The sequence below is a fragment of the Pinus tabuliformis genome, chromosome 7, assembly GCF_031772625.1.
Source record: "Pinus tabuliformis cultivar Carrire ecotype Pingquan chromosome 7, CPIR1, whole genome shotgun sequence".
Classification (NCBI taxonomy): Eukaryota; Viridiplantae; Streptophyta; class Pinopsida; order Pinales; family Pinaceae; genus Pinus; species Pinus tabuliformis.
In genome coordinates this window covers 889436310-889451600 of record NC_142293.1, presented here as the reverse complement: position 1 = coordinate 889451600, position 15291 = coordinate 889436310, and the positions used below count along the sequence as shown (strand labels likewise).

Genomic DNA, 15291 nt, shown 5'->3' with positions numbered 1-15291 from the left:
CCAGGAGGTTGTTCCATATAGATTTCTTCATGCAAGTCCCCATGCAAGAAGGCAGATTTAACATTCATCTGATGGACTTCCCATTTGAAAGAGGCAGCAAGGGAAAGAATAAGGCAGATAGAGTTCATTTTGGCAACAGGGGAGAAGGTTTCAATATAGTCAATCCCTTCAACTTGTGAAAAACCCTTAGCAACAAGACGAGCTTTATGTTTATCAACTTTTCCATCTGGTCCAAACTTGGTTCTATAAACCCATTTGCATCTAACAAGTTTTTGTCCCTTTGGAAGAGGAACAAGATCCCATGTATCATTTGCCAATAATGAACGATATTCTTTATTCATGGTTGCGTCCCAATCTGGATGGCCTGAAGCTTTTGCAAAGGTGTCAGGATCATAATTCGCTGAAGCTTGAGCCAGTAATGAAGAGGCTTTATCGAACTGAGAACGTGTATGTCGCTAATCTGTAGGATCACCTGCTGCATCCCGAGTAGCATGAACCCATTTTGGAAGCTGAGGAGATGAAGGAGGATCCTTAGAAGGTGGGGGAGGATTGTCATCCTCGCTGTCATCATCTGAAGAAGAAACATTTTCAGAAGTAGAAGAGATAGAGAGAGGTGGCACATCTGCCGAACTAGACTCATAGGCCGATATATTTTCAGCAAACTTTACATCTCTTCTAATGATAACTTTTTTGGACTTAAGTGGAATAAGTCTATATCCTTTGACATCTTCAGAATATCCAACAAAAATACATTTTTCACTCTTAGGTTCTAAGGCTTTATGTTTCTCATTGGGAATATGGGCCCATCCTTCACTTCCAAAAACATGAAAGTGACTTACATCTGGTTTAATTGAGCTCCATGCTTCTTCTGGAGTGATGTTCTTTAAAACCTTAGTAGGAATGCGATTTACTATGTAATTTGCATAGTTAATTGCTTCTGCCCAAAAATTAAGACTAAGTCCTTTAGATTGAAGCATACAATTAGCCATTTCTTTTAAGGTGCGATTCTTCCTTTCAGCTGCACCATTTTGTTGTGGAGTATATGTAACAATATGTTGCATTTGAATTCCATGCTCAATGCAAAAGTTGATGAATTGTTGTTAACATATTCTCCGCCATTATCAGATCTTAGCTTAAGAATTTGATGTCCAGATTGTTTATCAACAAAGGTCTTAAAGGCCAAGAACATGTTAAATACTTCACTCTTGAGTTTTAAGAAGTATACCCAAGTGCGTCTGGAGAAATCATCAATGAAAGTTAAGAAATACTTGTAGCCAGAGAATGAAACAACTGGAATTGGACCACATAAATCACTATGCACAAGTTGTAAAGGGGCTGAGGCGTGCCAGGAGGCACGTTTTTCAAAACTATCCCGATGATGTTTTTCGAGTATACATTCGGAACAAACACCATCTCTACAAGATAACATACAAAGACCTGTCACCTATTTTCTTTACATAGATTTTGAAGGGAGCGATAGTTTAAGTGACCAAATCGCTCATGCCAAAGTTTGCTCACTTCATCATTATGAGCAACAAATACCGAGGGAAGAGTTGATGACCCAAAGTTGTTAAACTTATACAACCTTGTAGAATCATCAACAATGCCAGTAGTTAAAATCTATTTAGGATGTCGTAGGTCCTTAATTACAACATCGTGAGGTGAAAATTCAACAGTTTTACCTTCACCTGAATGAGTTATCTGATATACAGATAGAAGGTTGCAGGATAAGGTTGGAACACATAATACATCATTAAATTGACCATTGTCTAGATGAACAGTTCCAGTCCCTGCAACACTAAGAGATCTATCATCACCAACATATATATTTTTGGTGTTACAATCATTTAAAGAAGAAAACATGGCTTTGTTTTTGGCCATGTGATAAGAAGCTCCAGAATCAATTAGCCACTCATGAGAATGAGAAGAAGAAGAAGATACATTTAGTGCATAAGCAGACCGAGATGTTTGACAACCACATGCAGAAAGTGCTATTCCTGAAGATGAAGTTGAAGTTGAAGAGTGCTCCAAATGGATGTTATGCTTCTTCGTTGCTGCTTCCAAGGCTTCCATCTTCTTAAAGCATTTGGATTCTAAGTGGTCATCTCGATTACAAAAGTCGCAATGTTTATCAGGCTTATTCCCTTTGCTTTTATTTGCCTTATCATTTTGTTGAATTGATTTTTCATTTTGAGACTGAAATTGATTAGGACCTTTGTTTGGTTTAGGACCATTCTTTTTAGGATACTGCTTCTTAGGATTTTTTGAAGTTGGTTGTTGCTGGGCGGCTAAGGCTTTCATAGAAGAGTTTCCAAGATTAAGAAGACCAAGATGTAAGAGTTTTTCTTGTTCTCTTATTAAAGAATCACAAAAGGCATCAAAAGAGGGGGACTTGTAGTCTTGTCCTTGAGAAATAAAGGCTTCTCTAGTAGAATGGAAGGTGGAAACAAACACAGAGTAGGCTGGTCCTAACTTAGTAAGAATGGAATAGATAAGGCTACGATCTTCTTTCTTAACCTTAACACCTTCCAAAAGAAGTCTAAGGGTCTTGAACTTGGACAAAAAATATTCGATGGAAGAAAAATTATTGGGGTCCAACGTAAGCAACTCATTTTCGAGTTGATGGGCTCTAATTTCATTTTTAGCTCCAAAAACTTTAGTGAGCTATTTCATTGCTTCATTAGGGGTATCAAGTTCTGCAATATGAAATCTAAGGTCTGCTGAAATAGACATCCATATCAACCCACGTGCTTGATCTTGCCTATTTACCCTTTTGGCTGCCTTATCTTCATCTTTAAGTTTAGTTCTTGACCTGAGGCTATTCTGTAAAGACCTTTACTTCTAAGTAAATCCACAATATAGGACCACCATTGGAAGTAGCTAGTGTTGTCAAGAATAACTTGGCATGGACTTTCCATTTTAACATAAATTGAAGCTGTAGATGCTAAAACTAAGTGTTTCAATGGAAGATCTCGAAAAATTAGGCCGACTAAAAAAAAACGGCTCTGAAAACGACTTCCAGATGAAGTTGTTATGGCTTTTTGAAGAAAAGTTGTTGAAGATGACGACGAAGTGCGTGAATGTGCGGAAGTGAATGATAATGTTATATTTAAAAAAAAAATCCTCCCCCTTTCCAAACTTAATCTAATTAGCTCATTTAAAAAAAAATATTATGTGACCCACTTTTATAAATAAGTGAAAGTCACTTTTACAATGGTACTTTATGAGCTACCCACTAAACTGTAACTTAAATAAGAGATAAAGAGACTTTAGAATTATAAGTGACTCACTTTTTATAATGGGTGGGAACACTTTTACATAAAGTAACTTTAAAACATAAGTTACATGTGTTTTTTGAAAAAGTAACTCAACAAAAAAAAAGACTTGAACTCAAGACCTCTATTCTCATAAAGTAACTTTGGACCAAATGAGCTAGTTTAAAAGGTTAGTAATTTTTGGAAAAGAGGAAGGGTTTTCTTTTTAGTCACAGAAGCTTTGGGGTGCGTGCTTACTTGAAAAAACTCTTTTTGCCTGAAAACAAAAAAACACACAACCCTACACAGACGTACAAAAAAACCAAACCTTATGGCTTGATGTTAGCTTTTGCCGGAAACTAAATATTTTCCTCAATGTTTGATTTTTTGAGATCACACTAAGGCACGGTGGAAAAGAGCATATGCATGAGAAAAATCTGTCCTTTCTGTTTTTGATTTGCCCAGATCGCACAGAGTCGCAGGGCAAAGAGCATACGCACAAATGAAAGGTATAGATCCGGTAATAAAAAACAAACAGATAAATAAACCAAAATAAACAGAGAGATAAATAACTAAAACTATAAATAAAGACTGTATACCTCTAGATCTTAAAAATGACGTAGCTAGGGTTGCCAGAAACCTTTTCGCGTGAAACGAAAGGGGTTCCTCACTAGAACAGATGCTCCTAACACAATAGAGTAGTCCTCTTGCCCCAAAAGCAGTCAGAAGCAATAGATCTAGGAAACGACAGTCGGATGTAGTTGTACAGGCTTCCGATTTGGATCACCAACAGATGCGGCCCTCAAATAGCTCGATATCATGTAGGAATTTACAAGGTAAGTTCCTCAGATAGAACACCAAAGGACACCGCTCACAAACAGATCACGGATCAATACACCAATATTCTTGACATGGTTAAAACCCTCAAAGAGGGAAACAGTCCATGGCCTGAGCCAACGCGGCCACTTCAAGCAATTTATTAATAAAAGAATGAAAATTTACATAAGCTTCTCTCATGAACAGTCACCCTACAAATGACCCTCCATGCTCTTTAAATAGAATTCATGGACCAATTGGATCAAGTGTTGGTAATACCGAAGAGAGAATGAATTGTCGGATCACTTCATGCCTAGAACATATCGTGATTGTCGGATTGTAAGTTACAAAAGTACATAGTAAAGAAACACGCTTTACCTAACTCTACACTAGACCAAGTTATACTTAATTATTTCCTATGTGTCGGAATATCCTAACACATAATATTAATACTTAATAATTAATATAATATCTAATAATTAATATGAATAATATAATATTTGGGGTGGACGATTAATGATAATAGTGTTATTAATATTGATAATATTTTATTATTATTATTATTATTCTATAACTAAATTCAAAAGATTAGATAAAAACCAGTGTTCCATGGGGACATGTCCCCTAGGGTGGGGTGCATGCACTTCTCGCAACCCATGCACCTGGGACGGGTGGACATCTAGGGAAACGTTTCCCCACGTCCCCCTTTTGGGGAGACAGGGGGAGATGAAAGTGGGACGTTTCCCCAATGTGGGGGACGCAACTCCCCAAAAAGGGTGCTTCTAAGTGTCCCCCTTTATAAAGGGCTGGGCGTCCCTCCTTAATTTTGCATGAAAACAATATTTATGAGTGCGGAAGCGTAATATTCAACCCTAGGGGCCTAATAATGCTATGTAAATAATGGTCATGTTAAAATCTTTAAGTAAAAGTGACATTCTCCTTTATCTTTCATTTTCATCCTTTTACTTAAATTTTTAACATTACCATGAAATGACTTAGGATGTTTGATAGTGGTTCGAACCTCATCGGACTTCATATGGAAAAAAATAAAATTTCATATCTCATTCAAAATTCAATAGACTTAACAATTTTCAGGATTTCAAGATTTGGGGGATTGCAGTGTTTCCATTGGCTTATATCAAGTATGAGGGTTTGGAACTAGCATTTAATCAAGAGCACCAAGCCCATAATCATCCCTTTTAAGAGGGGGAGATTTCCCCCTCAATTTTGTCCTATAATGCTTAAGAAAAATAAAAAATTAAAAAGAAAAATACATTACAGATATCAAAACCTAATCTAATTTGCAATCCCTAACTCACCCATTCGACTTACCAAGCTTTCTCCATTTGGCTTACCACGAATTGCTAACTGACTTACCAGTTAATTGTTGCCTCTCCTCCCTTGTGATGCTCCTTCAATGCTCATTGCTCATTTTTAATTTTCAGTTTTAACTTTCAAGTCTTGACTCTAGATATCAATGACCTTAGACTAATTCTTTGACTTGTCACTCTTTACCATTTTTTAGTTTGAGTTACATCAATTTACTATTCTAGTCTTTAGACTTCAATATCTTCTATAGTCTATTTTGCTTAGTACTAATTAGATTCTAGAATGATGAATGATGAATTTCATTTTTAAATCAATGTAGATTCTAGAATGATGAATATGGATATTTCATTATTGAATCTTGTGGGGTATGGATGAATGATAGATGCATTAATATGAATGATAAGTATGGATCAATATATTTCATTATTTTATTCAATTATGTATGGATCAATGTATTTATACTTTCATTATTGAATATGATATTGAATATATATATTAAAAAAAATTATATGCTCAGATGCCCCCCCATCTCCCCTAAATTTCCTAAAATTTAATTTGAGGGTACTCCCATATGTCCTCGCTGTGCATCTTCTCGCACCTGCACCCCCCATCCCTGAGTCGTGGTGGAACATAGATAAAAACATTATATATATATATATATATATATATATATATATTAACCGTGATGAGAATATGTGTTAAATAAAAATTCCTACTTGGATTGTGAACTGTACAATATGAGAGTACAATGAAAATCCTTCGAGGCCAGCTATATCTGTAACCTCATGACGGTCTTTGGAGGTGTAGATTCTCCAAAAGACCTGTAGATACAAACAAAATTTACATTGCATATTAGACCCATTGTAAAGGAATAGTTGCAAGGGAAGGAATACCATTTCTCATTAGGACTCCTGCTGGCGAGATCATTTGCAAAAATATTGTTCATTTTCAACACATGAAAGACACTAATAGTAGAGGTTAGTTTCAGATTCCTGATCTGATCAATAATGCTTCGCAACTTGCAATCCTTTTTAAAGATTTAATAATATTTTTTTTTTTCACTGAAATGGGTATGTTTTTATTAATATGAAGAATAGATTGGACTCACGCCATGGCGGCCATCATTACAATACTTCCATTTCTGTTTCTTATGCTGATACAATATTCAGGATCCTCATGGATTACAGGGATGATAAGAGCTTTCGCCATTTATGAGGAGTTGTCCTTTCCCCAGCATGCAGCCTTTGTTTGCCATCAGGTCTGCTTCACTGTTCAGGCTTCTGAGAATATGGAGGAATTTGTAGGAGTCAAAGTCAAGCAGGACACTCTTTAATCTGTTTAGTGATTTGTTGAGACATGCATTGTTAAACAGTGTGCCCGTGTTTAAATTTTTTATTCAGATCTCTGAGTCTCCAAATGCTTGGAATTCTTTGTCACCTCTGTCTCTAACTATTTGACAAGCTATAAGGAGACCTTGAATCTCTGCCTGATTGTTGGTTTTCTGCCCGATGCCCCAGGAAAAACTGTCCCTTTTTGTGCCATCCGGGGCATAGATAACCCCTCCGGCTCCTGCTGTCTCGGGGTTGCCTTTGGAGGCTCCATCAAATAAAATCGTGGTTGTTTTTTGTTGACGCCACCATTCATGGAAGTTGGCTTCGGAGTCCCTTTTGCGCCATTCCGGGTTCGCTGAATGAGGGGTTGTTAACTGCTTCCGAGGATGAGGGGGCCCAACTACCTCTCTTCTTCGGGGAGGAGCAAGGAGTCTTCTGGAGAATGTTGCTGTTGGACTGCTTCAAGGAGAAGGGATTTGGCCTTTGCCGCTGCCACGAAAGGAGTTTACAGCTTGTCATTGAATATCAAGTCATTCCGAGTCAACCAAATCTGCCAGCATACAAACTTGGGGATAGCGTTCCAGACTTTTCTCCAGATGGACTTGCTGGGAATTTTGCTGGGGTAGCTTTGATTCCATGAGTCGAATAGATCAACAACAGAATTATAAGAGGGGGCTGGGATTTGTAACTCTTGTAGAATGAGACCCCATACTTCTTTGGCAAACTTGCATTCCATAAAGAGATGTCTGGCTGTTTCTGAGCTACTTCTACACAGCTCGCATCTATGCGGCCCTGCTATGCTTTTCTTCATCAAATTGTCTCCAGTTAGCAACTTGTTGTGGACCAGCGTCCAGAAGAAAAAGTTTACTTTGGGTAGCGCTAGCGGTTCCCAAACTTTCTTCCAGAATTCTGGCGGTTTACTACTGTTCCTGTTTGGTTGAAGGGCATTATAGGCTGCGACTGTTGTGTAAATTCCAGAACGCCCCCATCCCCAGCTATCCTTCATCTTTCTGTTCACTGGGGCAACTTCTTCTAACAGATCTTCTAGGACGCTCTTCTGCTGATATAGTCGCTCTGGAATTCCAAAAAAATCCCAGCTTTGCCAGTTATCGTGGCAATACCAGTTTGACAGATCATAGAGGCTTTTTATACCTGCGCGTTCAAGCCAACATTTTAACTCTGCTATTTCATCTATTTCCGCGAGGGGATCACGATTCATAATTCTGTCTTGCCATAGATTTATGTGTTTACCGCTTCCTGGGATCCTGTACGCGCTGCGCATGTAGAAACTCATTGTTTTACTGCATAGTTTCCATACCTTGGAGTAGTGATTTGAATGCGCTGACTGGATATTTTTGAGCTGGACGTTATGCGCATATTTTGTTTTCAGCGTGTCGCTGACAGGGTGTTTGGGCTCTTTGAAGAGTTTCCAAATGATCTTGCCTCCCAACGCCAGGTTGGCTAATGCTGGATCACGAATCTGGAGGCCTCCTTCAGAGATTGGGCGCTTGACCACGTCCCATTTCACTAAATGAAACTTGTTTTGATTTCCTTTCCCCCCCTTCCAAAGGAATTCCCTGAGAATTTTAGAGATTTGATCTGTTACGCTTTTGGGGGCGAGAAGGAAGGCTGCTTGGTAGATAGGGAGCGCCGATAAGACAGTCTTGATCAGGATGAGTTTGCTTGCTTTTGTAAGCCAATATCCTCCCGAACCTGTAATTTTTATTTTTATTTTGCTGATGATTTCAGACCACAACGACCTCTTGTTGAAGCCGTTTGTGATGGGGAGGCCAAGGTATTTGATCTTTTCCCATTTAGCATGTCCTTTAAAGCCTAACAGATTGGAGATACTTGTGAGCTCCTGCTGCCCAATGTTCCAGCCATAGACTTCGCTTTTTTTTCTATTGATAGAGGCTCCCGAGACCCTGCAATAGCAATTGAGAACAGAATCAAAGGCTTTGGCTATTCTGGCTGAGGCACCTCCCAGGAGGAGGGAGTCGTCCGCGAAGAGAGCGTGGTTTTGAGCAAGGGAGGATGAGGAGGGTTTGAGGCCAGGGAGGGAGCCTGAGGCTTTTTCGGCAGCTAGCTTTCTACTGAGGGAGTCCGCCATCAGGATGTAAAGGAAAGGGGAGAGCGGGCATCCTTGCCTGAGGCCTCTCTGGGCTTGAAAAAAGGAGGAGGGTCGGCCGTTTACAAGAGGGGCAATCCAGGGGTTGTGGGTGCAGGCAGTGATAAGATTGAGAAAATGGGGGGAAAAGCCAAAGGAGAGGAGGACTTTGTAGAGGAAGGAGCGGTTGACACGGTCAAAGGCATTGGCCATATCAAGTTTTATCAGCATGCCTTTTTCTTTGCGCTGATTGCTTGAGTGGATAATCTCCTGCACCTGGATGACATTATCTAAGATGTGCCTGCCTTCTACAAAGCCACCTTGATTGCTAGATATCAGCCTGTTGAGCAGTGGCTTGATCCTGTTAGCTAGCAGCTTTGCCAGAATTTTGTATGAGGCGTTACAAAGCGATATTGGCCTGAATCTGGAGAATGTTTCTGGGTTGGTTTCTTTTGGGATGAGGGCGAGGTAAGTGGAGTTGGTTCCTCCCCCTACCTTGGCTTTTCCCATGAAACCTTTTACCATCTTTAGCAGATCAATTTTGATAATGTCCCAGCAGGTCTTGTAAAAGTGAATGGTGAATCCGTCAGGCCCAGGGGCCTTGTCCGGATCCATAGACCAAATGACTTTGCTGACTTCTTCTTCAGTGATGGGGCTGATGAGAACGGAATTGTCTTCAGGGCTGACCAGATGAGGGATGTTGGAGAGGAGGTCAGCAGTTTCCTCCTCATTGACATGGTTATCTGCGGTGTAGAGCTGTCTGAAATGTTCAACTATCTGACTGAACCCTTTGCAGATCTGCCCCTTTGAGGTTGTTATTTCAAAAATATGGTTTCTGGAGAGTCTTGCTCGATATTGGCGATGGAAGAAAGTGGTGTTCCGGTCACCAGCTTTCAGCCACAGACTTCGAGATTTAGTTCGCCAATACTCTTCCTCCATCCGGAGAGATCGATATGTTGAGCATTGAGTTTTAACTTCTTTGTCAAGGAGCGTTGGGGTGATTTCTCTTCTTTCCATTTCTGCTTGCAGAGCCTCAAGGGACTGTACAATTTCTTTTCTTTGGCTGGTTGGATTTGGAGCCGGTTTCTTTATCCAATCCTTCAGGGCTTGCTTTGTGGCTTTGAGCTTTTGTTCCCACACGTAACTGGAGGATCCCGTGACTGGTTTTGCCCATGCAGTTTTCACTGTGTCTATGAAGCCTTCCCTTTCTATCCAAAGAGAGCTGAATCGAAAGGGGATTGGGCCGAGATCTTCTTCATCTTCCAGAATAAGCTGGATTGGCTTATGATCTGAGGTCAGTTTGGGCAATATTTTGGTGGTGATTATCTTCTTATTCGTCATCAGTGTACCTTGGGCTAAAAAACGGTCCAGTCGAGCAGAGATATGGTCCTCACCCACTCGGTTGTTGGACCATGTGAAGGACCCTTTGACCAGAGTGAAATCGAGAAGATCCCACTGCTGGATGAGGTCTTCCACCATGGGGAGCATGGGGTCTCTGTTATTAGTTCCTCCCCTTTTTTCTTTTGCTTTTAAAACTATATTTAGATCCCCGACAAGAATGATGTTGCTAGGGGAGTGCTGCTCAAGGAATTCAGTGAGAGATTTCCAACAGTCCCTCTTTTCAGAATACAGAACAGGTACATAAAGGTTGAAAAGGGAGATGGTTAACTTACTTGTGCAGTGCGTAAGTTCCGTGTAGATCCAGTGCTGGGTCTCATGGTATTTGTTCAGCTGGAAGAGATCTTCTGTCCAAAGAGTTGCCAGCCCTCCAGATGAGCCTCTTGCGCTGACTGCTCTTCATGTACTTTTCTTCCATTTCTTCTTGCTGATGTCTAGCAGGGCTTTCCCCTCTATCTTAGTCTCTTGGAGCATTAGAATGTCTGAGGGTTCTATTTTAAGGAGATCCTTAACCGCTTCTACTTTCGAGGGGTTTCCCAGACCTCTACAGTTCCAAGAGACGAGGCGCATTATTTACTAGGGGTGGGGTGGGAGCCCCCCTTTGGGGGCCTGTTCCTGGAGTTTCTCCCGATTGACATCTCTATTGTAGGCTGGCTCCCTTGAGTTTTGAGCCTTTCCGCCTCCTCTTCCCTTGCTTCTCTATGAGATTTCCTTCCAACTTTTCTTGTGGGTTGCTCGAGGGTTTCCTCCTCCGAGGAGTCAAAGCTTTCAACTGGTTTTTTCCTTGCTACTTCTGCATATGAAGGGTTGGAGGGGCTTCCTTGGGGGGCTTCCAGATGAGCCATTTCTACATCTTCTGTGTTGTTGATGGGAGGGTCGGTTTGGTCCACATTTTCCAGGCTGCTGTGACTGACTTGCTCTGGCTCTTTTCTTTAACATTTGAGATCTTTTCTTGAGTGGGATTGGAGCTGCTTGGAGTCTCTTTCTGAGTGCCTTTCCCGTTGCCTTTCTTCTGATTGGTGGTTTTTTGTACTTGAGTCCATTGCTCGCCGTTCTGTTTGTCTGGCTGTTCTTCCGCCTTCTTCTTGCAGTGTTTGGCGAAATGCCCGTAGCCATGGCAGTGTCTGCATTTAAATGGCAGTTGCTCATAGTCCAGCTCTTGGACATGTGTCCAGCCTGCGACTGTAAGTTTTATGGCTTCCGGCAAGCCCTCTTCCAGGTCGACTTCGACACAGATGTGTGCACATGAATATTGATTTTTTCTTACCGCCTGATCTATGTATTTCCCTAATCCATTGTCGATGATCTAGAGTGACTTCTGGTTCCAGCAGTGTAGGGGGAGGTGAGGGAGCCGCACCCACACCGGTACAGCTGATGGGACATCCTGGGTTGGGTCGAAGTCTGGCGACCATTTGTTTAAGTATAGACCTTGGGGGCCCATAAAATAAGGTCTGTTTCTGAAGATTAAGCTTCTATCCTCTGCACTTTCAAATACAAAGATGAAAAAACCTTTGCCTACGAAGTAGCTTTTTATACCTTCTTTGATTAACGGCTTCCAGTTCCTTTGTGTCCAGTCCTCTACCGACTTGGGCGATGGCCAGAGGCCCGTGAACTGGCCTATGAGGCCTCTCTCAGCGAGGTTCAAAGCTGCTTTGCAGGTTTCTTCTTCAGGAAGGGCTACCGTGGGGATGGAATCTATCTTCTTGACGAACTTTTGCTGATTGATAGAGGGCGATCTCTTGCAGCTCAAAGCGATCATTGCTTTGAATGCTATCACCTCCGGGGGTGGGGGCAGAGGAGGGTCCAAAGGGTCCGGGCCCCCTGGGGGCGCCATGGCTAGGCGCAGCTGCTGAAGTCAGGCAATCGCGCAGCAAGGAGCAGCTTCGATCAGGCTGAAGCGGGAGAGGAGCTCAAGAAGGATGGGGCAGGGACGGACGAGCCCAACAACAGGAGGCTGCCAGGCAGGGAGGCCGCAGGAGGCAGCTCAGGAAGGGGGGGCGCGCCAGCTAGGTCAAGCCCGCAGAGCTGCGCGTAGAGTCAAAAAAAGATAGAGGTTAAAGATTTAATAATATTAACAAAATGAAGTATTAATGGTTAAATTATTAATAATATTAAGATGAAAAATCTTCATAATGAATTATTAAAAATTAAAGCGTAAAATTAAAGTTAATATAATTAGTAATAAAATTAATAAAACCAAAAATTAAAAAATGTTTAACCAAATTTATTAAAGATGAAATTAAATAAACATTGATAATTTAATAATATCAGTAAATTAATATAATTTATAATTTTAGTAATTTAATAAGAAGTTGAAAATGTTGATGATATAAATAATACTAAGATTAAAATATCAAGTATTAAAGATTGAATAATATTAACAAATATTAATGATTAATAATAATAATATTAATAATAATTAAAACAAATGTTCCAATTTATTAATACCTAATGCTATAAATAATATAAAAAGGATAAAAAAGAAAAAGGGAGAGGAAAAGGAAAGAGAGGAAAACATTTTTAGGGGATTGGGGTAAAAGGGTTAGACAGTAAAGGAAATGGGAGAGGAATCAAGAAGAAATAAATCTAGAGGTCAGAGTAGGAATCCAATTCCTACTAATGCTCCAATCATCATCCTTGTTGAGATTGTTAGTTCACTTTTCAATTTCGGTAGCTTCCCTAAACTTTCTGTGATGGTAGTGACCAATTTTAGCAAGGATACTAGAATCTTTGATACAGATATGGTGTTTAGTTTTCTTATAATGTTTAGCCAGGGTTGAAGAACAAAAACGATTATGTTTGATGTCAGCAGAGTGCTCCTAAATTCTAAGCTTTATGGAGTGGCCAGTTTAACTCATGTATGGTTTCCCACAAGAGCACGGGATCTTGTATACGCCTTTCATGTTCGGAGGATCAATGAGGTCGTCGACAGATCTGAGAGAGTTAAGGTGTCTGGGAGTCACACAAGAGATGGTTGGAAGCCCATTGGATAAGAATAGAATGAAGAAATTTAATGAGAAAAATGCTGTAAAAAGAAGTCCTATTGCCTGTAAGTTTGAGATAAAAACTGTTAATACTAGTATATGCTATTGCACCATGCAATTAGCTCCCTTTATAAAAGTGAGATTTGTTTATTTCTGAAATTGAAAATTGAGAATGACATGTCTGTTGATGCACACAATTAAAATACTGAAAACCCCATAATGCATTTATTGCAAGTCTTTCTAACATGCAAACGAGATCAGAGTGCTTAGTTTACTGCATGATGCATGGTGTGCAACTATATGTTTCGGAAGTTGGTATGGTTATGTTCTTGCTTAGTCATGATTTCTTGGTTTACATGATCACATGCAACCAGTGTTCTTGAGAATTGTTCATTTTTTTCATAGGTTTATATGGTAATCACAGAAAGGGGTTTTAGACTATATTAAAAGATTCCTTTGGACATGCACATTTTCATATTAGAATTTGCATAGGTAACCTCAGTAGGAGTGGTAATACAAATAAAATACATCAATGCAAGGATACTGACTCCTGAGCTTGCAATACAGATTAATGACAGCATACAGAGTTAAAACGTACATTCAGAATGGTTAGTAGTAGTACAAATGACTAAGGGCAATTACTTTATGTCAGTGGATTTTGAAATCTTATGGAAGACCTTTTCAACATGTAGGCTACTTGGCTTGTGGGCAAATGTACTTGGAATGATATTGTAAATAATAACGAAAAATATAGAATATATATTTGCCTAAAAAGGATGCCAGGAGCTATGAAACCAGAAATGCCTCCATCCCTCCCCACCTCTCAAATGTTTCCAATATGGAAACATTTCTGGTATGGAAGGAGGTAAAAATGAGGTGAAAATCCCAAAACCTTTCCGAGACACTTCTTACCCATAACAGTGTTAATTCTGGTATTTCCAGTAAACAATAAAAGTAAACACAAGTTTGTGCGACTCTTTGCCAAATGCAAAACTAAAAAAGTTAGCAAAATCTGCCTAGTGCTTAGAAGTTCATGCCGTCTTGTATCATTGAATATCACAACAACCAAAAAGAAGAAATCAAGGGAAGATATTACAAGCAAAAGGAAAAAAATAAAGCCTTTTCATCAATTTGCTTTGAGGACAAAGCATTTCTAAGGAGAAGGCAACGTTATAAACTTTATATATATATATATATATAAAATAACAATTAATAAGTATAATTAATAATAATTAAAGGCCATGGCTCTTAATGAAAGGGCAGTCCTGCCTAGGTATAGATATAGGGCTTTCATTTGTAATCTTGTCATATCATTTCTACTCATATACACCATTTGGTCCATGACAAATCCATCATTAAACTAGATTCATTCTCCTTCTCTCATGAAAAGATTATATGTCTACAAAATCCTCCATTCTATCCAAAAAACAAGCAAATGCTTCCCTCACTTAAATATGAATAAAAATTGGAAGAAATCTTTGGGAGGCTTTCTTCACTCCATTGGTCATCTCCTTGTCCTTATGTGGAGTTTGCCTCTTCCCGTTGGTTCCAAAAGGAGTTTATCATAAAATATTGGATTTGGAGCATGTATCAAAGTGTGCATGGCACAAATGATGAACCCCACACACACTGCAAAATTAGCATCAACAAAAGGAAGAGTGGGAGCCTCCTGTGTAATAATTCCATGGTTTTCTCAACCATGGTATCCATGCCATCAAAAATATCTCTCATGAAAGGTTTTTTTGTGTCTGCATCTTAAAGAAACTCGAATGCAGGTAACTTAAACTTGAGCAAGAATCCTAACTTTCTCCACCAATTCTCATGAATCAACACCCTTTACATTGTATTTCCCCTCTCAAAGGAGTTGTTGAAATGTTCTGCTGAGATTTACTATATATGATAGTTATTGCCAATATCCGATAATCTTGCAGATATGCTTCTACAGTTAGGGTGATATAACTATGTTTTAAACTTTTATGCCTTGACTTATGCTTTGATTTTGTAGATGTCCAATTAGGAGCTTAAAAGTTCCAGTTCATTTTTTTTTCTTTTTAGCATATTTTCCCTTTGCA

The 15291-nt window shown here is 39.6% G+C and overlaps 1 protein-coding gene across 2 annotated transcripts in view; it reads left to right on the top strand.

The window, feature by feature from the left end:
- The window catches only part of SEC10 (exocyst complex component sec10), a 320447-nt gene that overhangs the window by 82040 nt on the left and 223116 nt on the right, over window positions 1–15291 (top strand). The gene's annotated exons all lie outside the window — the stretch shown is intronic.